The sequence below is a fragment of the Sciurus vulgaris genome, assembly GCF_902686455.1.
Source record: "Sciurus vulgaris genome assembly, chromosome: 4".
Lineage (NCBI taxonomy): Eukaryota > Metazoa > Chordata > Mammalia > Rodentia > Sciuridae > Sciurus > Sciurus vulgaris.
Genome location: NC_136464.1, coordinates 160,847,986 through 160,875,237, shown reverse-complemented (window position 1 = coordinate 160,875,237; position 27,252 = coordinate 160,847,986). Strand labels below are relative to the sequence as shown.

The 27,252-nt window shown below is 45.3% G+C and overlaps 1 protein-coding gene across 4 annotated transcripts in view; it reads right to left on the bottom strand.

Annotated features, from left to right (window-relative positions):
- SLC7A1 (solute carrier family 7 member 1) overlaps positions 1 to 27,252 on the bottom strand; it is a 72,474-nt gene that overhangs the window by 31,973 nt on the left and 13,249 nt on the right. For 2 of the 4 annotated variants that reach the window (XM_079138579.1, XM_079138580.1), the window contains exon 2: positions 6,157 to 6,255. The exons of 1 other annotated variant lie outside the window; for it this stretch is intronic. The gene's annotated coding sequence lies outside the window, so the exon portion shown is untranslated. Of the gene's footprint in view, positions 1 to 6,156; positions 6,256 to 9,647; positions 9,670 to 27,252 lie in introns of those variants that run through there. One more of the 4 variants, XM_079138581.1, reaches the window with a different exon arrangement.

Genomic DNA, 27,252 nt, shown 5'->3' with positions numbered 1-27,252 from the left:
TTTTCTCTACATTTGTATAGAATTGAAAATTTCCAAAATTAACTGAAAAAAAAATAAATTCACTGTGGGCAACCCAGAAAGTCCTGAGGATACCCCACCCAACCCCATGCCCCCAATGCCAAATCAGCCAAATATTGTATAATATACAATATATAATATATATAATATTGTATAATATATAATAATGTATAATATATAATATACAATATTTGGCTGATTTGGCATTGTAAATATTGTAAGCCACCATTGCATATTAATTTGAGTTAAATAGTCTTGAATATAGGATCAGGTTGAACCATATAAAATTATTAATATTCAATCATTTTTTATTGCCTATAGAAAAACAGCCAACAGTCAAGGATCTCTAATCAGCAGACCTGATTAGCTCTTCCTAGCTGTGCTTCTAGCCGTTTTCTCTGAGTCTATGTAAATGCCAGGATGTAAATGCCAATGAGAGAAAGAGACAGAGAGAGAGAGAGAGAGAGAGAGAGAGAGAGAGAGAGAGAGAGAGAGAGGGAGGGAGGGAGAGAGAAACTGTTAAGCACACATTTTTGTACTTAACACTGAGGGACATGAATGAATTCTTTGGTTCTCCTCCTACCACCTAAGTGGGGAGATACAGCACACACTGTGGCCACAGGTGGCACATTGGACAGTAGACAAGTGGGCCACTGTGCTGGTCAGTGTGGCCAGTGAGGAGCAGGAGGAAGGGGCAGAACAACCCCTTAGGGAAATTTTGCACAGCCAGCCGAGGGACTTGTACCTCTACCTAGAGGTAAAAATATTTTTCGAAGATTTATCCTTTATATGTGTGTGTGTGTGTGTGTGTGTGTGTATGCCTCGCACATGGTAGGCAAGTACCTCTGAGCTACAACCTCAGCCCTAGACATAAAAATTTTAATCAAAGAAGAGCATCAACAAAATAATATTGTGGAAGGATTTTTCTGGTATTGTCATGAAAGACACTAGAAGGAAAAACTGAGCCCAGGACTTCCAGTTTCTTGAACTCTATATACAACTTTCCAGTTTCTTGAACTCCTATATACAAGGAGGGCCTTCTCTGGTAACAGATCAATACGTTCGCCTCTGGGGGTGATATTTTAATCCAACTAATAAAGTACCTTTGCACAAGCAAATGCCATGACCTTTTACATTTACCTGCCATTTTTTCCAGGTTCCCCCTTCCTGCAAACGGTCCTGGATACACATATAACACACACGCCCCTGGTTACCATGGAAATTATCTACGAGGTATATGTCATGCACAAATAATCCTTAAACAGGAAATGCCACATTCTATGGTAGGTCTTTCTGTTCTAGTCACAACCATACCTCACTGGTGGCAAAATCTCAGACACTTGCTGCAGAAGGAAAGCGATTCTAATCTGAAAGAAACATGAACGCCTGCTGGCTCAGTTCACCGCCTGGCCTATCTTTAGTCCTCAACTACCACCTGCCGTACTTTCCCAGCCTCTTTGTGTAACATACTTAGAGCACACGTCCGAGTGGCAGTAACAGAACAGCTTCCAGTAGGAAAAAGAAGGGGGTCTGATGTGCCTAAAACTCCTTCGAGATATCAGGATGTAAATGATCAATGAGTCAAAGGTCTTCAAATATCAGAATGTCTGATGAAAGATCAAAAACCAGGAAACACTGGAGAACCAGGTGGAGCCAGAAATGGACAAGGCATCCCAAATGCAAAGAGGCTCTCCTCATGTGACATGGGCCATATTTTATCATAGATCACAGGCTGTGCCACCTGCATTGCTTCCATGGAAGGCTCTGGGGCAGTACCCTAGCCACAGATGTCACTGCAAAATGCTACTCAAACTTGAGCCTGGAGACTCTCAATATTCAACCTAATGTTCCAGACAGTGAATAACTTCCCTCTCTGCATTTTAGAGAAGGAGAAGAGCATGCACAAATGACTGCACTATTTTTTGAGGCTTTTTTGGTTTTGCTGTTATGGTGCTAAGATCGAACCCAGAGCCTCAAGCACGCTAACCCCAAGCTCTTCTACTGAGCTACACCCTTTAAAAGGAATTCTTAAAAAGCTGAAAACAGACATTTCAACCTATGCCTTAAGTGAAAACCTTTATAGTCCCCACTGCTGCAGAAAGACCTACTGGGAAGATATCTTGCCTGCTACAAGTTCATTGATGAGCAAGTCACTGGATACCGAGGACCACATTTTCCTACACAATGTAATAAAACCAGTTAGGAACCTAAGGCAGCTAACAAAGAACAGTTTAACCTACCATGCACTCCGGAGCCAGTCACCGGTCAGCAGGTCAGTGATGGCCCACGGACAGCTATGTTGGCTGGAGGATAAGTAGGCCTATAGAGCTGTGACCCTTAACAGATTTTTAAAAATCAGATCATTGTAGAAAAAAAGAGAAAAGAACCAAATAATTTTTTATAAAACTTGATAGCAAATGGAAACCACTTTGCAATCTATATTTCAAGGAGCCAGGAAGGGTGATCTGCAATACAGTCCTAACATGGCCCCAGGACCTCATGCCTAGGTTCCCTGTGTGAGTGGGGCCTGCAGCTTTCTTCAAACCTAGAGAACGTGGCGAAGGTAACGGGATGTCAGTACTGTGGTTAATCATGTTATAGCAGGCTCCAGTTTTCTGATAGCTTCCACCTGGCTCGATGAAGCAAGCAGCCACACTGGGAAAGCCACCTGCAATGAGCTGCAGCCAGCCTCTGAAAGCGCAGGGCAGCCTCCAGGTCAGTCAGGTCAGTCTTAGACCTACACCCTGAGGAAATGGATCTGGCCAATCGCCTGAGGGAGCTTGGAAGCAGATGAGAAGCTCCAGATGAGAACCAAGCCCTGGTTAACACCTTGACCACAGCTTCATGGACCCCAGGCACAGAACTCAGCCCAGCCATGCTGATTCCTGATCCACAGAATCTGTGAGAAAATAGATGTGTGTGGTTTGAAGTTGCTGCAATGGATGAACAATATGTGTTTCAAATGCTCGTGTGTGATAATAAGCAAGTATGCACTTATTCTCTCCTTTAACCCTCTTGAACTAAAACCCAGAGCCTCATCTTTCTGTGAGGGTTTCTGCTTCAGTGGCGCGGCTAATCCTTACTTCACCTAAAACTGTCTTTGGTTAAGGTTCAGTGATTTGAATGTAATTTCCTCCTTCTAGAAAAAATGGCATATGTCAAATGGCTGTTGTTTCATTAAGAAAAATGTCTCTACCCTGGGCCACCACTCTAGAACTCAAAAGAGCTACAAAAGATGCACCGCACATTGTTCCTGTCCTCACAGAGCTCACGGTCTAGAAAGAAGAAGAAAGCAGTTGTTTGTATGCACCCATCTAGGGAGAACTGAGGACTTAAGCAGCCAGGGCAATATGGTGAGTGAGGGGATCCGGGGCAGGGTCAGAACACAGGAGCGTGGAGAGGGTCTTCTGATGAGGGCAACTTCCTGCTTGACGGAAGTGCTCCTGGACACATGCAGGGGTCCCAGTCAAACACACACTTCCATACTTGTGCTCCTAAGTGGGGGACCCAAAAGAAAAACTAAAACAGACCCATGGACAGAGGGGGCACCAGTCAATAATAGTGAGGACAGTATGGAAGGGGAGAAGATAAGGAAAGGAGGGAATTCCAGAGACAAAACCAAATCGCAACAACCCACAGATTCCCAGTTCTGGGGCCCCTACTCTCCGGAGAAGTCTACCTCTGTTGTCTTTGCAATAATCCTGCTGCTTGCTTGCCACCTCTGTGTCCTGTTTGTCAATTCTTTGCTAAAGGAGACAATGAACACACAGCACCCTACATGGTAACCCATCCATACAAATGATTATTTGCACCTCATATGTGCTCTCCCCTCCTAGGTGCTGGGGAAGTAGCAGGAAGCACAGTTGAAGCTCTGTGCCCTCCCAGTCAGAGAAGACAGAATGTGACTAAACCAAGGAACATAAACAACCGGGGCAAGACCAACGCCTCCTGCAGGTGTGCTCTCTGTGTTGCGCCTGACACCTCAACCACACCTCTTCTCCCAAGAAAGGGTGTGGCCTGCTGCGTCAGGCTGTGAACTCCCTCGCTCACACCTGCTCAGGGCTGTGTCCGAGGGCCACTCCAGGGCTTCTCTACGCACTTGGACAGGGCACTGCCCCACTCAACTGGAGGAACAGAAACGTCGGAGTCAGGCTTTTCCTTTGAAGTCAACCTTCAGCCTGGGTGTCAGGTAACACCGAGGATGTTCTCAAACAGTCTGTGAGGACAGCGGAGTCGGACTGGCCCAGCAACAGGAAGCGGCAGAATGTGCCCACTCTAATTCAAGCAATTGTACTAAATAAGCACCTCAATTGAGAAGGAAAGAAAAGGACCCTAGAGTCGCACAGGGTTCAGCACACAATGGCTCAGCCTGCGCAGAACATCCTCCCACTTCCCCGCTGGCAAGGATCTCATTTTACCTACTGTCTCTGGGAAAGTGCACTCGGCAATTCTGCACCTTTGTCTCTGACATTTACAAGGCTGCAGCGGCCTCATAAACAAGGTGCCTACTTATAGCCTAATCCTCCCCAGGAACCTGGAGCTTATGGGAGGCCTCTCCTTTCCCCTTAATTCTCACCTCAAGGCAGCCTGCTCCAAGTTATTCACATGTGGCAAAGGTACAAAGTCCTTCTGATTACGGACTCAGTGCAGGCTGCTGATCCCGATTATGTGAATGCTTTTAATATAGCTATGGATGGAATTAAGGACATGAGTGGCCACAAACGACTGTGTGAATGTGGGGGCCAGGAAGAAGCGTAGGCGGAGACTTGTTACACACATGCGCATGTGTACACACTTACTCGCTCTTCCCCACTACCCGGGGGCTTTCTCCAAACTGAAAAAAACTGTGATGAATAAAACAGTAACACTAATGATAAAATCTTCATATTCAATAAACCTTTTTAAGTTTAATGGGAAATAACCAGAGTAACAGTTTTAAAAAATAATACATCCTAACTTGCACCCAAAGACAAGACTCAAGGTAAAACCAAAGCTACTCTTAAAGAAAGATGGGGGATGAGCAGCTTCTCTGGCCAGTCTTGACTTATCCAGATCTGTTTTAACCAGTTTTTTCACTACTGTGATTACAAGATTTGACAAGAACAATTTTAGAAAAAGAAAAGTTTACCTGGGACTTCTGGTTTCAGAGGTCTCAGTCCACAGCCAACTTCACTGCTCTGTGCCTGATATGAAGCCCAACATTATGGCAGAAGGGTGTGGCAAAGGAAAGCAGCTCAGGACATGACAATCAGGAAGCAAAGAAAGCTTTGCTCACCAGGGACAAAATTTATACCCCAAAGATACAACCCCAGTGACCTACCTTCTCCAGTACACCCTACCTAACTGTAGTTACTACCCAGTTCATCCATTCAGTTGGATTATGTGTTGATTAGGTTAAGGCTCTCACCCGGTGATTTCACCTCTAAACTTTCTTGCATTGTCTGTTATCTTTTGGGGGACACCTCATATCTAAACCATAATACTACCACATTCCCTACTCTGAGCTCCTAGGCTCAAACAAACTGAGTTACAGCAGTTCCTTGTACCACTGAAACCCAGTAACCAGCCAGAAGTGTAGAATTCTTAAGTGAAAGGGTGAGGAAAAGCAAGAATAGTTCTTCAAAAGGAAGGAAATTGGAACTGGCCCTTGACCCTGAGATATGCGAAGTCTCCAAAAGTCAAAAAGAAGCACCCGCAGCAGATACATCTCTGCCACTGTGCTGTACAGAGAAGTCAAAGGTTCAGAGCAGCATGACACAGCACTGCCCAGGCATCCGGCCAGGATTGAGGAGGGGACAGCCTGAATCCTATCTAATCCTATCCCCAGAGTATGCCCTGGTGACCACTCGGGTGGAAGGCCTTGCCAGCTATAGAACATCAAGAGTTCTGTGTGCGGGAAGTGTAGGGATGTAAGAAACACTGATGGAAGGCAGCCCTGTTTTCTGCTGTGTTGATGGGGACACCAAAGGGCTCATGAGCTAAAGAACAGCCATACGAATTTTAAAAAGAAGACAACTAGGGGTGTGGCTCAGTGGTAGAGCACTTGCCTGTTACAACTGTCAGTTAACTTGGGTCAAAATGAATGACAAATTGTAGCACAGAGAGATCACCTGCTGGGGACTGATGGGCACACCATACCTGGAATAGAATGTGAGGCCTTATCACCTTCTCAATGAGAATCGCTGGGGCCTGGCAGCCAAGACGTCTCAGGAGAGCTCTGATGGGGGCTTCAGACTCCTGCAAAGCAAGGAAGAGCTGTCAGGTGCTTTCCGTTTTGGTCCCAGAATCTCCAGGGGGCTGGCAGAGGGAGGAATGATTCAGCTCAGCACTGCAGCAGGCGGGACTGCCTAGCTATATGGCCAACTGATGACCAGGTCCCGTGGCAGGCACTTCCCAGGCACAGGGAATCCTGGGAAAAGTCAGGGAGAGGATGACCCAGCAGGAGATTCCACCATTTCACCTGGACAAACAGAGCCTCCCATTTCATAGAGGGCCATGTACAAGTGTCACACAGGCTATTTCCACAAACACAGGGCACAGAGGTCAAGGTCATCAGGAGGCAGAAAACCATGGCTGATTTCTTCAGTCTGACCCCAACTCACACAACTGGCCTTTGGTGATGGAGTCCTATATGCACCCGCTGGCATGTCAGTGAGGAGTACATGCCTATCCTCAAACACCAGCAATCTGATGATGAAAACAGGACTTGGTGACTGGAGGGTGGCCCACAGACCAGAAGGAAAGGCACCAGAGCTGGACCAGGGCCTGGGCTTAATTAAGCTGCCTGAGCACCATGCGCATCTAGTGCGGACCCAGAGAGCATTCTCATTACACCAAGAATGCAAAAAGCAGCGCTAATCAACATCCCAAGCTGAGGAATTCCAAGAGCAGCCAGTGATCTCCAACCATGGGAATCCCGTTCTGCCCCCACCAAAACCTTCTGTACCTTTACATCTGTACATTTCATCCTTTCCCACTTTCTCTTTTGAAAATGCCGGAATTTATGGAAAAGTTGAATGAAACTCTTCATTGTCATTTATCAAAATTTAACATTTTGCCATATTTGCTTTATCTTTCTGTAGGTAAATACACACTTGCCACATGAATCATGAGATCAGTGAGCTGCAGCTATTACAGCATCTGACTTCTGACGTCCAAGTATTTCAGTAAATAAATCCTAAGAATGACACTGTTCTGCACAACTGTAATGACCTTAACAGACCAAATAACCTGAGTATTAATTCAATAATATCCAAACACAGCCCATAATCAACTGTCCCTAAATGTCAATACACTATTGCTTGACTATCATGTGCCATGAGAGGACTGAGGGAAACGAAGGTCAGGGAGGTCAGATCAGCAGGGAGACAGTTTATCCAAATGTCCTACTGCAATCTGGGCACCAAGGTGGGGATTCACATGCCAGCACAAAGCAGCTGAAGGCCCAGGAATGGCTTCTGCAGGGAAGGAAGGAAGGGAATGGATGTTCCAGAGAGTGGGTAACGAATACAAAGATGAAGAAGCTTCAGGGTGACAGACGTGATGATGACCCCGAAATGTCCACGTCCATTGGATATGCCAGGTCACCAGCCTAATTAGGATGCGAGGGGAACGAAGGTGCTCAGCAATTGCCCTGGAGAGAGGGATGGTCCTGGTGGGTCCCGTGTGATCACAAGGGTCCTGAAGAATAGAGGAAGGAGCAGAAGAGCCAGCACCAATGAAGTGACCTGAGAACCCTGTCAGCATCACTAGCTCTCAATCCATAAAGGGAAAGCCAGGCATGGTGACACATGCCTGTCATCCCAGCTACTCAGGAGTCTGAGGTAGAAGCATCATGAGTTCAGAGCCAGCCTGAACGACTTGATGAGACCCTGTCTCAAACAAACTAACAAAATTCACGAATATGTAAGGACACTACAAGCCAGAAATCAGGAGGCCTGTGAGAACAGAAAGGCAGGGACAGAGATTCACCCCCAGAGTTCCTACATAGGGACACGGCCCTGCCAACTCTTAGATTTGTGCCCATTTCAGACTTCAGACTGTAAGATAATAAGGTTGTGTTGTTTAATCCATTTATAAAACATTGTAAAAGTTTGAAAAAAGGCTAGAAACTGTCAAAGCTCTGGGGTCTTGGAGTAAAGTTGTCTAATTCTTTTGCTAAGACAAGAAAACTACTTTATTCTCATGGGAAGGAGGGAGAGCCAAGAGCCATGCTCAAGCTTTATGTTTTAGGAAGATAACCTGGAGTTACAGGGAGAGAATCTAGAACTGACATTTGTAGCCAACGAGAAAATGTGAGCTTGCAAGAAAAAAAATCATAATTCTACAAAATTTGTATCCATCACTGATTTCAAATTATTTGAAAATTGAGTTTTCTGAAGACACATGGGATGATATTAACAAATGGGATATTTTAAAAAATTACATGCTGAAATGTAGATTTAGAAGATCTACATGGTTCAGAAGATCTACAGGTAAAACAGAACAATGCATGGGTGAAAAGAGTGATTCAAAGTGCAAAACACCCATGTGTCTTAGAGTACGAAAAGTTCACTGGCTTCAGACTCCACAGTGGAACCAACTACTAGCTATTGAGTTTTGATTTCGTATCAAAAAATAATAATCACAATTATCTAAAGAGGCTACTATGGGTTGGGGGTGCAGCTCAGTGGTAGAGTGTTTCCAAACCCTGCATTTGATCCCTAGCACTGAAAAAAAGAGGGAAAAAAGGGGGGAGGCTACTATTCATCCTTTTCTAAGAACATACCTCAGAGGCCATATTTTCTTTATATCTTAAGCTAAAACAACACATCAAAACTGATGAAAATGAAGAAGCTGATATAAGAATCCAGATGGGGTTGGGGATATCAGTGGTAGAGCCCTTGCCTAGCATCTATGAGGAAATTTGGGGTTCCACACCCCGTACTGCAAGAAGAAAAGAAAAAATAAATAAATAAAATAAAATAAGTTTTATGATTAAGCTAAACATTAGATCTATAAGTAATGTAAAATGATGCTACTCTTTTTCCCCGGACGTTTTTGTTTTGTTTTGTTTTGAAAAACAGTGATTTTTCAGAAAAATAATAGCTATAATTAACATTAAATAGTTTTTCATTGTTATTTGTGGAAGGACCAATACACAATTATTTCAGATGGTTCTAAATCATAATTTCTGAGTGGTAAATACGGATAGATAGAACGCACATAAGCCAAAGCCCTGTGGAGTCCTCAGGAGTCTTGAAGAGAGAGCAGGAGGGGTTCTGAGACCACACAGTTTGAGAACCACTGCCTGAAGCAGCAGAGCTTAATGCAGACAGGACACAGGAAGGCAGGAAGGCTCCTCTCCTGCTTCATTAGGCATGAAGCAAGCGGCTGCCAAAGGAATTCTCGCTGCAGTCACATTTTCCTGTCATGGCATAAAAGCGCTTAATGCTAAACTGAAGTCCCAGGAAAGGCATGGCGTGCGCTGATCCAGGACGGACACATCAGGATTAACAGGACTGGAATGCACAGCAAATACATTCATCAGGACTGTTCTTCTCTAATCCAAGAATGTTCCAAGCGATTCAATCTGATTTTCCAGATTTGAGGATTCCTTTGTTAAAAGCAGAATAAAGAAAATGCTTTACCTCATACCTGAAGAATTCAATCTCATTTATTTTATGAATATGGCATGCAGCATTCCAACACCATCTCTGACAGGCTTCTGGAAGCGGTGGGGACTGTGACAGTGTGTCTGTGACAGCAGGTTGCTATATCACCATATATTAATAGTGGACCCCGGTACCCTTGGGCAAAACACACAAATGAAGTAACTGAAAGCATCAGCAAACACATTGCACTGACCAATTCATAAGTCAAAGGAGTCGGATCTTTCCATTAAAGAAGTCGGATCTTTCCATTACAATAGTAGCACCAAAAATGTCCTTGGATTTATTTTATAAACAGTACCCAACTTCCTGGCAACTTACATGACTACCTTGCCCATGAAAGAGTTGACACACTATTCTTCATTCCACAAATATGAACTGAGTGCCGGGCACAGTTCTCGAAAGTGGGGATGCAGCAGGGAACTAGCAATCCCTGTCTCTGTTGAGATTACACTGGTTGTTAGGAATACCTCTTCAAAAAGCAAGAATGTATGAAACACTAACTGGACGTGGCACACCCTGGATCTCCTAAAGCAATCACATGGAATAACGAGAAATGGGGCATCACCTCCAAATCCAGACCTGTCCTGCAGTCCCTTCCCATTAGAAGCCTGTGGACTGGGGGGGACTGTGCTGAGAAGTGACCACCTTCTTGCTGTGCCTGCAGACACAATGAGTGGACGATTAGAAAAGGACCTGAAGAACCACAGGAACTTGATAGTGACCCCCTGGCCCCCATCTCTCAGCCTTCCAGCCTTGAAATGCAGTGCTGTGGTCTGAATTTTAAATGTGCCCTTATGTTGAAGGCTTGGTCCCAGACTGTGGCACTACTTGGAGGGGTGGAACCTTTAAGAGGTAGGGCCTAGTGGGAAGTCCTCCGGGCACTGGGGGCATGCCCTTGAAGGATATAGTGGAACCCCAGTCCCTTTCTCTTTCTCTCTTCCATTCCCCACCTATGAAAGGAGTGGTTCTGCTCTACCACACATTTCCACCATAACGTGTTGCCTCACCACGGGCCCAAGGCAACTAGGCCAATCAATCGTGGACTGAAACCTCCAAAGCTGTGAGCCAAGACAAACCACTTCTCTTTGTAAACTGATTATCTCATGTATTTTGTTATAGTAACAGAAAGTTAACACACTACATTTCAGATTTATTCAGACTCTTGGTAAGTGAAATAACATATTCAAAAGGGACAGATCTGGATAGTACTAGAAACATGCTCCAACTTCCACAGCTCTATCACAGCACTACAAAGTCCCACTTACCATTTTCTCAGTGACAAAATGTACTGTCTTCTACCTGGCAAGAGGGGGTTTTACAGTTGTCACTCATGATTCCTTCCACAGGCTAATTCATAGAATAGATTTCAGTGTCTGCTTGAGAATGTCAGTATCTCACCTCTTTTAATTTCTTTTCTTTTTACATTAACAGATAAAAATACATATGCATTTGCTGTGTACAACGTATTATGGAGTATATATACATTGTGGAATGACTAAATCTGGCTAATTAACACATACACTGCCTCACACAGTTATCATTTTTGTGGTGTTCTCATCTCTCATGTCCCTCCTGATTCCACCAGTTCCTAACCACTCCCTCAGGCAGCCAAAAAATTTAAGTATGAAAGCTCTTTGAGAGACCACACAATCTATATAGAGATTTGTGGTTCTCCAATACTTATTAGGGGGTAAAAATTACAAACTCTAAAGGAAATGTGGTCAAGGAGATGATAGCAAGATATTTATCCCTTCCACAATCAAAACTACTTCGGTCCACTCTTCACCAAGATCACATGGCTTCAGAATCCCGTAATTCCTCCTTCCTTTGAGATCAAAAGGCTCAGAAATCTGAAGAGGGCTTAAGCAGGAAGGGTGGCTAGAGACACTGGGAGGGAGATGCTTTGCTTGTCAGAATTGAGGGAAGGGGGTCAACCAGCAGGCCGGGGCTGAGGATGCTCTGAATATCGTACAGTGCAGGGCAGCTCCTTCCAAAGAATTATCCACGGTGGCCAGATGAAGAAAAACTCTGCCCTACTAAAACTCTGCCCTACTGCGGGGAGCTGGGGCTGCAAATGTTCCACAGATCGGATTGACTGAGTTGTTGAATGATTCACTATTTACATTCTGAGAACCACCACCACAAACAATGTCTGCAAATGAGCACACGTTCCTGAGAAAGCAAAACCTTGTCATCACATCCCTGGAGATCTCTGGATGTCCCCAAAGCGGCACAGAGGATCACTAAGAGGCAAGCAGAGGAAGACAAGAAGCAAAGAATTAAAGGATGGCGTGTGGAGGAAGACGCGTTTCCCACGCTAACCTGGGTTCTCATTTCTAGGAGTGAACGCCACCTTCAAGAACTGCTGGAGAGGAGGCTACATGTGGAGAGACCGGGGCACCTGCCCCGTGCTGAGGGCCTGTCAGGCCTGTCAAGCGTCTCCCAGGTGATCAGGACAACCTCCTGGCAGGACACCCATCCCCACATCAAAGATAGGTGCTGTCACTAAGAGAAGGTGAAATTAAGGCCCAAATGCCATCTAATTAAAATATCTTGTCATCAAAACAAAACAAATAAACAAAAACAAACAAACAAACCCATGCTCTGGTATTTCAGTGGAAGCCAACCTTCACTGGTGAGAGGCACTGTTCCCAGGGTGGGGAAGGGAGCCTCTCACCCTTCTCACCCAAGGACACTCTCCTGGCCAGTGAGCATGAACCTCTTTATTCAACTCCTAACCACCTGCAAAACAAAATCATAACTGTAAGCTGTTGAAGGGACCAACTAGCCACCGAATGCAGGAATCCTCCTGGATTGTAAAAGGAAAAACTGACGAGAGCAGGAAAAGTGGGAGAAAGAGGAAGGGAGGGCAAGGGCTGGAGGAAGGGAGGCATGAAGGACACACTGATTTTCCACGGGGCCACTTCCCTCCGTACAAGGGCACGCTCTCTCAACCAGCCTCCTAATTCCACCTCTGGCCCAGCAAGGATGAATGCACACGTGCAGTCAGGGCGCCGCTGACAATAATAATAATAATATTAAGCCCCTACTACATACCAGTGCCCTCTCCCGAGGCACTGTAGGTGTGTGATCTCACTTAATACTCAAACCAGCCTTTGAATTTACACAGCTATCACACCCACTTCACGCATGACGAGCCTGGCTGTATAAAGTGGATGTAAGGTGGAGACATGGGTCAAACCTCAGGGTGTCTGATTCTCCATTATTTTTAATACTACTAAAACTCTTCGTGAGACTTATAATAAGTCCCCTAGGGCCTTGGGCCATAATGTAATTATAGCGAAAGTTTAATTAGATACAAGGATGATCCTCCCACTCAGCAAATACAGTGAGACACTATGGAAGCAGGAGGCAAAGGTTTTGAAGATGACGCTGGTATCAATTCCTGCCCAGTCAGACTAGCTGGATGAGTCTGGACGAATAATTCTGAACCTCAGCCTCCTCACTTCTCCAGAGGGGAAACTAAGCTCACAGCATTGTTTAAAAACAAATCCATAAACGGAGATGGTCCATATGAATACCTTAAGTACTTCATGAAATACATACATTTTGGGGAATTTCTCTGAGTAAGTGATGTTAATTCCAGAAGCACTTTCTCTTCGTTTCATTCTGCTCTTAGCAGTACTGGCTCTTAGCTAGTGTTTTGAGATTTCCTTGCCAGTTACACAAATAGGTATATGCAGCCAGGGGGAGCTGCTATTTAAAGAAATTCTCCAGTTTAAATGAAGAATTGTTTGACATGTAAATAATCAGCTCTTAATTACTTAGTTTGTCAATATTTTAAAAGAACTATCTCATTAATGAGCTGCTCTGGTAGATAGTGGTACAAATGACCCGATTTTGGACATATGACATGACAGTCTGCCAGTTACTTAACCAAGAATATAAAACAGTCTTCACAGCAAGGGAAGAAGGTGTGACTGGAAGGTAAGAAAGCTCCTCGTGAAACACACACACACTTCGGGCTATCTCCAAAATGAGCAGCGGAGAGAGGAAGGAGGCCTGGGGGAATTTCTCCTGGCGTGGTCACGGGAGGCCACCCCTGCGTGCAAGCAGGGCTCGGGGAGAGTGAGGGCAACACTGAGGTAAGGGTCCAGGCCAAGCTTCTTCAAGGTCTCTTCTCTCTCTATGATGGCTTCCCCCGGCACGCGCACTGGGACTCCAGGTTTGTACACTCTCCCATGACTCAGTAAATACAATCTGTGATCCTGATTACACAGGACCCACTAATTCCCCTTGCCAGGGCCCAGGACTGATAGAAGATCTTCCACTATGGAAATGAGCCCCCCGTGCCTCCACTTGTGCCCAGGGGAGGTGCTAGGGAAGGACGGTGACCCTCAAGCACACCTCGTGGCTCTTGCCCAGGATGCAGACACTAGCCTGCCTTGCTGTTTCCCTTCTCCCAGTTCTTGGGCAATACTTCCAAGTTAACCCCACCCTGCTCCTCTTGCCCAGTGTTTTTCAAAAAAGCAGCATCTACACAGAGAGGGGCCCTAGAGTCTAGCCCAAGGACCCATTTCTCTCTCTAGACCCTGAGAACTCCCAGAGGATACTGAGTTTGCTTTTCTTAGTAACCCACCTTTTTACCAAGAGGAAGGCTGGGGTGTAGCTCAATGGTAGAACTATTGCTCAGCATGCATGAGGCCCTGGGTTCCACCCCCAGCAAGGCAAAAAAAGAAAAAAAAAAGAGGTACAAATAAAACGTAGAAGAAGAATGTTGATGGTTATACAATAGTGTCAATGTTCTTAATGCCACTGACCTGTGTGCTCAGAAATGGTTAGGGTGGTAAATCTTACATGTATTTTACCACAATGATGATGCCACAAAAGTTAAACATAGAAGTTTAACTCAGGTTTGGTTCACCTGTCCCAACAATCCCACTCCTAGGTTTATACCAAAATAAATAAAAAGTATGTGTCCATGTGAAAACATGTATACGAACACTCATAGCAGCGCTGTTCCTAACAGCCACAACATGGAAACAACCCACATGTCCATGGAATGATGAGCAGATAATACGTGATGGACCCAATCATACCATGGGATGTCACTCATCCACAAAGGTACTGGCACATACTACAACATGAAAAGGCATTGAGAATAGCACGCTAGGTGAAAGAAGATAGCTGAGACCACATGTTGGGTTATTCCATTTATATAAAAATGTCTCAAAGAGAAACAGAAAGGAGATTAGTGGTTGCCTAGAGCTGGGGTGGGGAAGCAGGAGGGGAATGGAGAGGGACTATGAATGGCAGGTAGGCATGAAATTATTCCAGCATTGTGGAGATGGTTGCATAACTCTGCATATATGAAAACTCATTAAATGTATACTTTAGTGGGTGAATTTTATGGTATGTAAATTATATTTTAAAAGCTGCTGGAAAGAAAGCTAAGAGAAACCCATTCCCTGGGGAGCTACAGTATCGTTTTCCTATTGATGGGGCCCAGGCCCCATCAATACCTTCTACACCAGCTCAGCTGTTACCGCAGCACTCTCTCCCACGTGCTTCAATTCAACTTCAAGTCGAAACTGTTATCACCCACCCCACCCCACCCCCAAATCAATAATTACGGCTCCAGCTACCCCCAGTAAGAGGCTCTCCACTCTATCCACACAGCCGTTTATTACGTGTAACAGCCATTTTGCTTTGAGAGTTTCAGGAATGCGGAATTAGCTCCTATTTAATAAACCCTCCCTACCACCACTGCCTCATGGTTTGTGAATGCAAGCTCTGATCTCAACGTGAGGTTTGAGCGGTTCACGGTGACAGGGCACAGAATAAAATTAAGGAATACTGCAGCATTTGTTGCTTTAAATAATGTACTATATAACATACAGAGTTTCTAAGCTTTTAGCTCCAACAGAGTGCAGGGGAGAGGGAAATCTTCTCTGTGTGTGCCTGTGGTCCAGGATCAGAGAAAACGGGAAGGCTTTAGGAGGTAAAGAGAAGTCTTTGTAAAAGCTCACCAGGAAGTAGGAGATGGACCCATCCCCTGGCCTGATCGGTACTGTTTCCAGGGGCCTTCAAAAGGCACTCTTAAGGCAACCAAGCAAACCACAATCTGCTTCAGGAACCGTAAAACTATAGCACGTGGCCCAAGAAACACCCAGCTCAGTGAGGTGGAGGCAGATTTGGGGATACTTCCCACGCTGACTGTTGGGAAGCTCACAGGGTTTGGTCACTGCCTTGCCACTACCGAGACGCACCTGCCTGTGACTTCTGCAATCCTCCTGGGAGCATGGGGCTGCTGGGTAGAACACCCTGCAGGCAGCAGTGCCCACCCCTTCCCTCCCACGGAGGCATCCGGAACAGCGTGGCAGAGGCGCTAAAGATGCCCATAAAGACAAACCAGCCTGGATGTGGCCCGCAGCCCAGGCAGGCGGCACAGGTCCAAGAACCAGGAGCTGGCGCAGCCCTGTCGTCACCGAAAGGAATTAAGCAAGCACTCGCAAGCCCTGCCGCTGAGTTTCTGTACTTCCTTTATAGACTTAAGAGTAATTTGTTCTCCTGGGGCTAAAGCACTAACTGGTTGCTATGGTTCCACACAGGAAAAGTTAGGGACGTAGAATGTGCTCGGCATGGAGGGTCAAGTGCCCCTGAGCTCAGGGAGCGGTTTATGCCTCAGATCTCCCACAGGGAGAGGAAGGGTGGATTGGGCATCCCACACACCTGGTATAGGCTGACCAAGACTTCACTGAAAAGTAGCTCTGCCCTCTTGTGCAAAACGGTCCCAAGAGGCTACAGAAGAATTATGCAGTAATCAAGGAATGCAGTGCCAAGCGGATCTAATCCATTCCAATCCAGTCTGTGTGGTATGTACACCATCATTACTATTTTTCCTTAAAGGAATCTACTTCTTTATTGCCTAAACATTTTTTTTAAAAAATTACATATTACTCTCATAAACTGAGCACAACCAAATTATCAGAAGTCAGATATTAAACTCACCTCCAATCACCCAATTTCAGAGGCAGCTGCTTTGCCGGGACCCCGAGGGCTGCAGTCTAGGACGCCCTCAATGTGACTCCTACCTACCTTTTTCTAATTCACATCGGAGTTCATACCATTAGAAGAGAAATGTTAGTGCCATCCCTAAAACCATCCTGCAGACAGAAGCCCCCACAGAACGGTCAGGCAAACCACAATCTGCTCCAGGAACCGTAAAACTATAGCACGTGGCCCAATTTAATATTGACCCTGAATTAAGAATGGTTTTATTTTTATGTTAAAGTTCATATTTTAAAAGGTAACAAGAGGAGGAGGAGGAAGAGGAAGATGATGATGATCATGCCTCACAGAGCCACAGGTAGCCTTCAAAGACTGAAATACTTGTGATACGGCCCCTTACAGAACCCGCTTGCTAAACCCTGAGCCCATCTGTGCCTTTATTTCTCCACAAGGCAACTCAAGGCCAAGTTTGCTGAGTGACTTGGAGACACAGGTCTTCAGGCTTCTGAGTGAAGGAAGAGTACCAAGATTACCAAAGAAGCTGCTAACATCGATGCCTTCCCAATGCTGCTGTGTACAGTCACTTTGACATTTTAAGAATGTCTTGTCTAAAGAAAAATAAAAGAATATAGGGCTGCACAACTCATTAACTTTTTGTCCTCGACTCCACTGGAGGTACCTGGCATAGTGCTTCTAGCCTGAAAACACATCCATTAGCCCCCAGGTCCACTTCCCCACCTTAGGGCTCACCTGTGGGTCTTCACTCAGCTCACCTGTCTGCGTCCTCATCTCTCTGGGAAGATGGGAGGGAGGTGAATGAATGAGGCCCCACTTCAAGGTGTCTTGATGTTACATCACTTGTCCACACTGTCAGCTGTGATCACCGAATACTTTTCCAGGTCTGAGGAGCTGGAGGGACCCTTCCTCTACCCTAGACTACTGACACCCTGCCCTGCCTTTATAAGTAGACGCTTCATTAAACTCATCTCAAATTGCCCAATTTAAGAATGCCATCTGTTCCCTGCAGGGCCTCTAATGGCCACAGTGTTAGGGACAGTGAGCTCTGGATGCCAGCAGCTACTGATGACAACTCCCAGAACACAGTCCCACTCCAAGGAGGATGGTGTTGCAGTGTGTTATGCTCAAGCCACCCTCCCCCCATTACGTGAGCTGCTCCCAAGTTTCACAAGACCAAAAGACGCTACCCGGTCTCAAAAGTACCTTGAGACTAATGATCAGTTACAACACAGTGCATTATCAGAATGAAATTTTTGTTTTATTTTAAATTCCTCAATCTAACCAAATGACATCTGAGTAGCTGGTATGCTGCAGACACGTTGCTAGGTCTTTCCTGCACTTAGAAACTCAGCCATCAAGCCTTCCACAAATGAGGACACGGAACCTCAAGTGGTGATCGATGGTGCTTATCTGGGCTGAGTGGCTAGGGCCAGCATCATCCCAAAGCTCTCTTCAGTCTGCCTGGGTGCGGCCTTGGATCCACCTTCAAGGCTGGCCAGGCCCCGACCAGTGGCACCTCACAGCTACCTAGTTTGTCCAGACATCCTGTCACATTACAGTAATAAAAGGAAAAACAGGACCAGGGATCAAAGTTTTCTCACACAACAGAAAATCCCCAGCAGCCTCAAGCATATAGTTGTAGCACTTGGAAGGGCCAACAGGTGAGAAGATCTAGCAGAGCTTGACCTGAATGTGGATCCTTGTGGGTGCAGTCGCGCCATCTCTAGGACATAAAAGAAATGACCAATAAGCTACATGCAGGGGTCCTCTCCTGAATCATTTCTGCTCTGAACTTGGCATGGACAAGGATGCCAGGGCCTGCTTTGGGTCTGGCAGCTCCTATCAAACTACAATATTGAAACTGAGTGTATATCAAATGGAAATTTTCATGTCACATTTTTATCAACCTACAGATCTGAAACCCTGTCTGCCCCTGACTGTGTGACCTTGGACAAGCCACTAGGTGTCTCTGTTTCAGTTTTCCTACATGAAACAGGGATAATGACCTGTTCACCTACACCCCCATCCTTATCCCATGCCTAACTTGTTCTTAATGTGAGGATCAAGGGACAGAGGCGAGATAGAGGTCAAAATCTCAGATTAAACAGGAGAAAGCTTAAGGGGACGTTATTTAACTTCTTTGAGCTGACTCTTTTATCTCTGCAAGATGAAGAGGGTCAAAGGAATTAATGTGTATAAAATATTAAATGCACCAGGCACTAGTACTAATAGCCAACTTAAAAAGTGCTAGGAAGATTAAGTACCCCAAATTAACTATTTTACACTATGAAGGTATTTTGTAATTGACAAAGCACTCCACAAATATGTGGTTTAAAAATTTTAATTACAAGGGCTAAAGATGTAGATCAGTGGTAGAATGCTTGCCTACCAAGCAGAAGGCTCTGGTTTCAAGCCCCAAAACTGCAAAAAAAAAAAAAAAAAAGTTTATCGTTGGAATTATTTCCATCTGCCCTAATTCAGAAGGCACAAGATTGAGGGCAATTGTCTGGAAATACGAAAACTGACTTTAAAGTATTAAAAATATAAATGAAATGGGTAAACTGTAAAAGCATAACTAATAATGACTCAGGTTTCAACAGCAAATTTTTATTTTATAATAGTTACATGTTTGAACATCCTAGTTTCTTTCGCACTAACAGCCAAAGCTCTTTCTGCCCTCGGCCGTGACCTGGGGCGTTGGCAGTGACCGTGGCCACTGTGAACGTCAGCATGTGCCATTCAGACTCCATGAAGTAAACACACGTCACCTGCCTGCGTCACACTCCAGCCAGAGGCCTCTTCACCTCAGTTTGGCTTGGGCCAAACCTGGAAGCTTGAACTTTCATTAATAAAACGAAACGGCTTTACCAGTTCCTCCATTAAGGTGGCTCCTCCAGTTTCTGCCACTCTGAAGTCAGGCGGAAGAAGAGTGGCCCATGGAGAGAGGCCACTTTCCTCCTTCCGGGAGGTCTGGACAGTCACAAAGCCCAGTTATTTGTTTTGCCAACCTGTGTATACATTGAATGGAAATGTCTGTTTCCACGTCCCGCTTGACGTCTCTAAAGACAGATGATTAAAGAATAACTGCCCCCAGCCTGGTTGTTAAGCAACCTCACTTCCTGCCTTTTAACTTACATTTCTGTCGACTTATCATCCACTCTTTTTTGTTGACCTTTATGTGTACAATGTTGCTTCAGAAACCTTTTTCAAAGGAAAGGTCAAAATGAAAAGTCACTGGGAAGGATGCCAGGTGGCCAGCAGCCAGGGAGGCAGCGCCCAGACCTGAGGCTACGGGTGACAGGTTGACACAGGCACAGGCAGGTGGACAGGGCTGGCTGCTGCCTGCGCATGGCCCAAGCGTAGCACGCTGTCTGGGCCACCTGCAGCCAGACAAGCTCCGTGCTCCAGGTCAGGCCCCCAGAGGGAGAGCCAGGGTCCTACACTCAAGAGTTACTCACTGCATCTTCTCCTCTGGGCACACCCTCTGTTAGGAACTGTGGGTGACAGATAAAGGTGTAGACGTGGTCCCTGACCCCAAGAGGTTCATGATTCAACTGAGGAGGAAAGACACACAAAAAGGCACAGGGACCACAAAGGAGAATGTCAGAAAGACAGAGGGTTGGGACACTGAAAACACTGCTCAGGAGTGTCTGCGCTGGGATGTGGTAGAAAGAGGAAAAAGACGCTTTGATGGACAGGACTGAGTAGATGCAATCAGTTATGGAATATGAGGGGCAGAAGACAGAAGTGGGTCAAAGGTTAACTACCTCTCAAATCTCAAATCTGGATGACTGGAAGAAATCCTAAGTGTGGATTTACAAGTACTGAGTTTGAGCAGACAGAGAGACCTAGGTAAAACACTGTGACCTTGCCATTTAGACCCCACCAGTACTCTCTTTGCTCTGGCTCATAATCTACAAAGTGATGGAGAGCTTATAAAAAACGTGAGTGGAACATGGCCAAATGGCTGGTGGAGGAAAGTAACTGGAAGTCTGCTTGGGCCTGCTCTCGGCACCACACAGAGCAGCCAACAAACCAAATTAACTACAAACAATCAACACACGTCTCAGGCCAAGGTCAACTCCACCTGGTAAAAACGTACATCTGCAAAATTTGATGGAAGACAACTGGACAGTGAAGGAACAAAGACACAAAAGAAAACAGTGGCAAAAGCTAAAATCCATCAGTCATTTGCTATGGACAAACGGCTGATAAGGGCAGAAAAAACTTTCATAGAAACATAACTGGAAAATAATGAACCCTGGTAAGAATAACTTCATTAAAAATGAAAACTTTAAATGGCTTATCTGTGCTCTAAAAACCTAAAACCTTACACTGAAGTTCACTTTGTAAATGATTTTCACTGAAAATTCATCAAAGAGGACATATTTCTGATAACATACTTCTGTCCCTAAGATAGAGTCAAAATCCCCTTGGATCAAAAAAAAATATTGTCCAGCAAAGCAGATGGAAATACCTGCCAGGCAGCTGGGCGTGTGAGAATCCAAACCCAGGACTAGAGATGCTGGCTCACCAGAGGAAAGCGCTGCCAGGAGGAGTTTCTTGGGGGCCAAGAAGGCTGTCAACAGAGTCAAGGGAACAACCACATTTCAGGAGCTGAAGAAGGAAGTAACACAGTAATGAACGGGACATGAGCAATTCTGAAGAATTCAAAGGCAGGTTTATTTCTATGAAGCCAAGGAGTGTTCAACTCCACCTGCTTCCCTTAAATTGGGCACGCTCACCTTGCGAAGTGTGCCGAGAGCCAGGCAGGGCACGCCTTGATGATGTAGCCTAGTGTGCAGCCATCACATCGGATATATTCGTTAAATCTAAATATAAGTATGTCCCAAATGTATCATCATTATGTCCCAGGTATGCCAACAAATAATATTTCAGCATTAAGACATTATACTAAAAAAAAAAAAAAAAAAAAAAAAAAATTCACTGCTAACCTAAGACCCAAATCTAACTGAGCATCTTTTATTTGCTATGTCTTGGTGTTGAGAGCTCAGGTCCTCCACCCTCACTCATTCTGGACCAGGGCAAATGGTCTGGGCCAGGAGCCTGACTGTCCCAGATCGCCTCTCTGAAAGGCACTCTGCAGACCACTCTCCTAAGCAACGCCTGCCTTAATGTGACAAGCCCTCTCACCTGCTGTGCCCATAGAAAGTCGCCTTTGACAGACCCAGGAAAGGGAAGACTCTGTAGAAAAGGAACAGCCAACCGTATGAAATAACTCAGAGACACAAGAGGGAGTGAGGACCGAGTACAGATCCCTAGATCCCTAATTAAAAAAGGGGTAACTCTGAGTAACGTTAACATGGTCCAAGGGATGAAAACTGGTAGAAAGAGCCTGACCTTCTCACTTAATCAATAAGGAAATGGGGTTCAAGGTCAACTGCTGTGCTATCACAGCATCTGCAGAATCTCAGGGAACTTCCACCTGGAAGGGCAAGAAGTTTGGTAACTCAGAGTGAGCACCTAGAAATCACCCAGCTGATGTTTGCTGCGAGAATGGATAAATGAATGGATGCTTCATTCTCAAAGAGTCTACCTTCAAATTTAAAAACTCACAACTGAAAACAAGGTCTAGAGTAAATCTCGACATTGCACAATGCACCTAATATTTTTTACTCCTTAACTAGTCTGGCTGCTGAGGATAACTTCCAGTACAAATCGTAAGTGCCTGCGCTGGCCCTACACCAAACAAATGAGTAAAACACCTGCCGCCCCACCTGAGGGCGCACATGGTAACTTCTCGTAAACAAAGCAGAGGAGCAAGGCCACCACCTCCCAGGATGCATTTTTTTTCTCTGCCCCTTTTTGTGTAACTGTTGCAACTGTCCTTTAGCTAAGGGGAGCAGGAACATTTAACTAAACAAACATCTAAGAACACCGCAATTTTCTTATTTATTATTATTTATTTTCTTATTTATTATTATTCGACTCAGGGCCAATTTCTCTTGATCTACACTGGAAGAATTCCCAGGGACACCTTATCAAAACAATAAACTCAAAAAAAAAAAAAAAAAAAGAACATAAAGAGCGAGAGAGATGACGACAACATATATTTTTAAAAGATAATACTGTGTACTGCTAACTTATGATAAATCCCCAGTATATTTTTAATTTTTCAAAAGAAACTTTTATTTGCTTTGCTACTTCAACAGTCCATTCCGCCAAACAGCCCAAATTTAGAATTTACAAACAAATAGAGCCTGGACCACGGGACAGTATGTTTAGCTTTTGGATATGCCATTAAACACTACTTGGCATAAAACAAATATCACGCTTCCAGCACAAGCTGTTAGGTGTTTTATGATATAGATAAAAGAATTAAGCTAAAAATGAGTTAATCCATAAGTGTTTTGTGCAACTGCCCCAAAAATTTATATTCCAAGTGTAGTCTATGTCCTTAGTTCTAATTTTTTCAACATGGCACAAAGGGACATATTTCTGTCTTCACTTGAGGGACAATGGTGGCCTCTGTGGTCATCTGTTAGGGCCTTGCAACTTCCAAGGAAGGACCTACCAGCCAATCAGCTCCCTATTCAGAACTGAAGATGAATTTTTTTATTCATTTCCACCAAAGATTATCAACGTTCAGTCTTCCTCTTGCTCCGGGATGGGCAGGACTTGGGGAACTGGCAGTCATCATGAAAAACAAAGCCTTCTGCAGACAGAAAGAACCACCCAACTATCTCTGATAAAAATGACCGATTTTCTATCAGCAGGGAACTAGCTAATGCAACTGATACAGTCCCACCATCAGGGGTCAGTCCTTGCTTCTTGGGGTCACAAATTCTCCCAACCCTCCAAAGACCAACACCAGCAGTTACCAACTTCAAATCAAACTTCAGCTTTGTGGAACTGTGGACAGTCAGAGAAGGGAGGGAGGGGGAGGTTCCGGAGAGTGGACTTGCCTGTTCGTTTGTGGAGAAGTCTTGGTAGGAGAGAGCCCAGTGGGCTTTCCGGACAACAGATGCTCCATCTCCAGCACCATGAAGAAGGAGAAATAGAAAGAGGGAAGATCTGCCCAATCTCTAAGGGCGCAGGACCGTGCTGGGAAGTGACCAGTCATTCCCTAGGTTCCCAGACCCCCAGAAAGTGGCAGAGGAAGGCTGGGAGCTGGTTCCTGCATCATGTCCATGCCAGAGCACTGCCACCCTGTCCTTCTACTTGCCACTCAGGTAGTTCCAGGTCAGAGGAATCCTTGCTCTGGCAGGTCACCTCCACTGCTGGGTTCTCTTTAATTACCTGAATTAGTATTACTGTGAGTTTTACAAACTACTATATCCAGAGCACAACATAAGGTCTATTTACAATACAAATAAAATTCCATACATAATGTGGTCATCTTTAACTGTGGCTTGAGGTGCTAACTGTAGAATGAACTTGATGGTCAGATTAGCTCGAGAAGGCCAGCTTCTCTTCAATCACCTTTGTTCCCGAAGGCATCTCAGCCTTTTCAGCTGCTCGGGCTGGTGGCCTGGCTGCAATCCAGCTGACTGTGAACTCCCCGACCCAAGAGGGTCAGGTTTAGCACGAGCAGGGCACCAGATTACACAGGCTCCCACTGGAGGAGCCAAAGCTCCAAGCAGGGAGTGGGTGGTGGGGCTGTGGAGGAAGCAGGGTGCTCGGGACAGAAGCAGTGACAGGGAAGAAGGCAGCAGTGTTCCCTGGAGTGGGCTGTGTGAAATCTCAAGTAAGGGAGAACACGGGGAAGAGAAGGCAGGTGATGCTCCAAGAGGGGGTTCCTAAGTCAAATGAAGAGGGCAGTGTCCATTCTGGGGTGCAACTCTCTCTACAATGTCCAACGGAATGCAAAAAGACAACTCGGATGGGGTCTTGGGAATCAAGTTTGCCCCTGCTCCTTTCTGAAACACCTGTTAGGGGAGCCAAGAACATAAGAAATAATATCCCAACCAAACTTAGTCTACTCCGGCCAAATGTCCTATCTTGGGACAAGTTCACAAAAGAGCTTTGTCCCATGATAGCACTATCAAAAGATTCCTGATAAACACCAAACACTCCTGGGCCCGCGAGCTGTGCAGCCACATTCTTCAGAACCCGGCCTCCCCTTCCCACAACACTGTCTAGGTTTGGTCAGTGTGCTCAAGCCACGGAAAGTCTTATTTGCTTTTTATTCATTCTAAAACATTTTCAAGACCTGACGAAGGACACACACTGACTTCCAAAGCTGGCTGGTAAGTGTGGTTCATTTTGCTGCGGCCTGTGGCATTTGAAACTCTGATCACATCTCTGACCCTCGGGGTATCTCGAATCTTCCAGCCAACTCATCTCTGACCCTTGGGGTGTCTCAAATCTTCCAGCCAACTCTTAGGAATGCTCTGCTACCCCCAAACAAAAGCCAAGGCTTCTTTTGGGACTGGCAAACTAGACATTTCCTCCCTTCTGAAACACAATCCTTATCAGATTTCTGCCCAGAGAGCAGATATTGAAGACATCTGAACTTGAACTGAGGTGCTTCTTCATTTTTTTTTCCCCCTCCAGATCTATTTGCCATCCTTTGTCCTCCTGCAAACCTTCCCTGAACGGGGGGCACAGCTCAGTGCGTGCTCCTCGATGCAAGGGCGTGTTGTTTTTATACACACACATCTGCATGTGTGAACAAAATGCCCTGTCATGGCTGGATCAGGCCTGCTCAGCAAATCTAAATGACCTTGAGTAAAATAGAGGAGGCCAGTGAAAAGCACCAGGTGTCCTGCATGGTCTCCAGCTGAGTCTACCCAGGAGTCCAGAGAAGGCCAAGGAGAAGCTGCAGGGGCTGCTATAGGGCGAATCTGATGCAATGTCCTTGCAACCAGTTTCTTCCTAGACAGAACAGAGAGCTGCTGGGTCACAATGGGTATCCTGGACGTACACCTTTTACTAACCAGACACTCCAGTGCTCCATGCCCCTGAGGAGCTGTATTTGATCTCAGCCCCACGAGACTTCCTTCCGCACTGTTTCCCTTTCCTCTGCCTGCAGTACCTGGAAGCGGGCAGGACCCCCTCTCTCATCTTTTCATATTATCCTTTCTTTATTCTGCTGGGGAAAAATCTGTTGCTCAAGAGGGCGGGGGAGCCACAGAAGCAAACACACCATGAAGTATTTTCCAAAAACATTTCAAGCAGAAGGCAGGTCTTGCTAGAATTTTCCTTACAGAGCTTCAGTGGGGCTGGACTGCTGCTGCTGCTGGAATGCTTCACCCTAAATCCGAGCAGGGTGGGTTAAAACAGGCGAGATTTCTTTCCTTTGCCTTTGATGAGGGCTGTATGTATTTGATGTGTAGGACTGGTTCATAAGTCTTTTGAAAAATAACCTCTGTCGGCTTCCTCCTTGGTGAGATAGTTTAGGGCTGAAACTTCTCATGGCCTATCCTGACATTCCAGCCCTCCCCAGGAGACACCCTGCACAACAGAACCCTGCTGCCTGTCCAGCTTGACCTGACACCAGGAAATGGCTGGCTGTTGAATGGATAAGCATCCACTAGCGGGCAATCAGAATGTGAAACGCTGGGCCCAAGACCCCTCACTCCACAGTGGCAATGAGGAAACTCATCATTTCCGATCAGCAGAAGCTCTTTGCCAGGGAACATGAGTCTGGTGAACCATGAGCATTTTTCACACCTCTGAACATGTCCTAATTTCTTCCCCTGGCTGCTTTGCTGAACAATCATGACACAAGTCTTCAGCTGACCAATTCCCCATGCAAGGTGACAAGTGCTATAAAACGGAGAGACTGTTCATGAGCCCAATTGCATACTTCCACCCATGCAATCTGTAGTCCATCCTAATGCCTGGTGAGGTGAATAAATAGTATGCACCTTTAAGTGACTGAAAGATGTAAAAAAGGTGATCATAAACCACCTCTAAATTCGTGCAAGAAGTACCATAAAAACTAATCTGATTTTCCCCCAAAACAAGGCCATGATGGGATTTTTATAAAGTCAACACATGCCTGGTGCAAAATTCACAAGTTGCCAAAGGGCACAGAGTAAATCCTAAGTTCCCACTATACCCACAACCTGCAGAGTCTTCCAGATGTTTTTTTTTTTTTTTTTTTTTTTTTTTTTTTGGTGGCGCTAGGGATTGAACCCAGATCCTTGCGCATGCGAGGCAAGCACTCTACCAACTGAGCTATATCCCCAGCCCCTTGGCTCACATTTTATAGAAGTGATTGTAAGTTTCAGTTTTCGAAGAACCATGTAAATGACATTTCTTATGCGTTTCCTGCCTCTCTTAATTGTTTTTATTTTAGTTTTTTTAAATGGTATTTCTATAGCCTATCAAACAAAAAGCTTTCTAATAAGTATATGAATTAATGAACTACACAATACAGCAAAACTAAAAGTCACATACCTGCATTTCCTAACAGTCCATTCCCATACCCCCCACCTCACTTTCCTGTGAGAAGGTACAAGAAAACCACTTAGAGTAAGAAATTTAAGGGAACTTATAGGCGTTTCCATAGGCATGTGCAGTAGAACACTTGGGAAGCTTCGGGCCATGTCAAGGCCCTTTAAGAAACTGTTCTGCTTCACCCTTTAACTTTCTCTATGCCAACTCATGTGCCGGCCAGAGA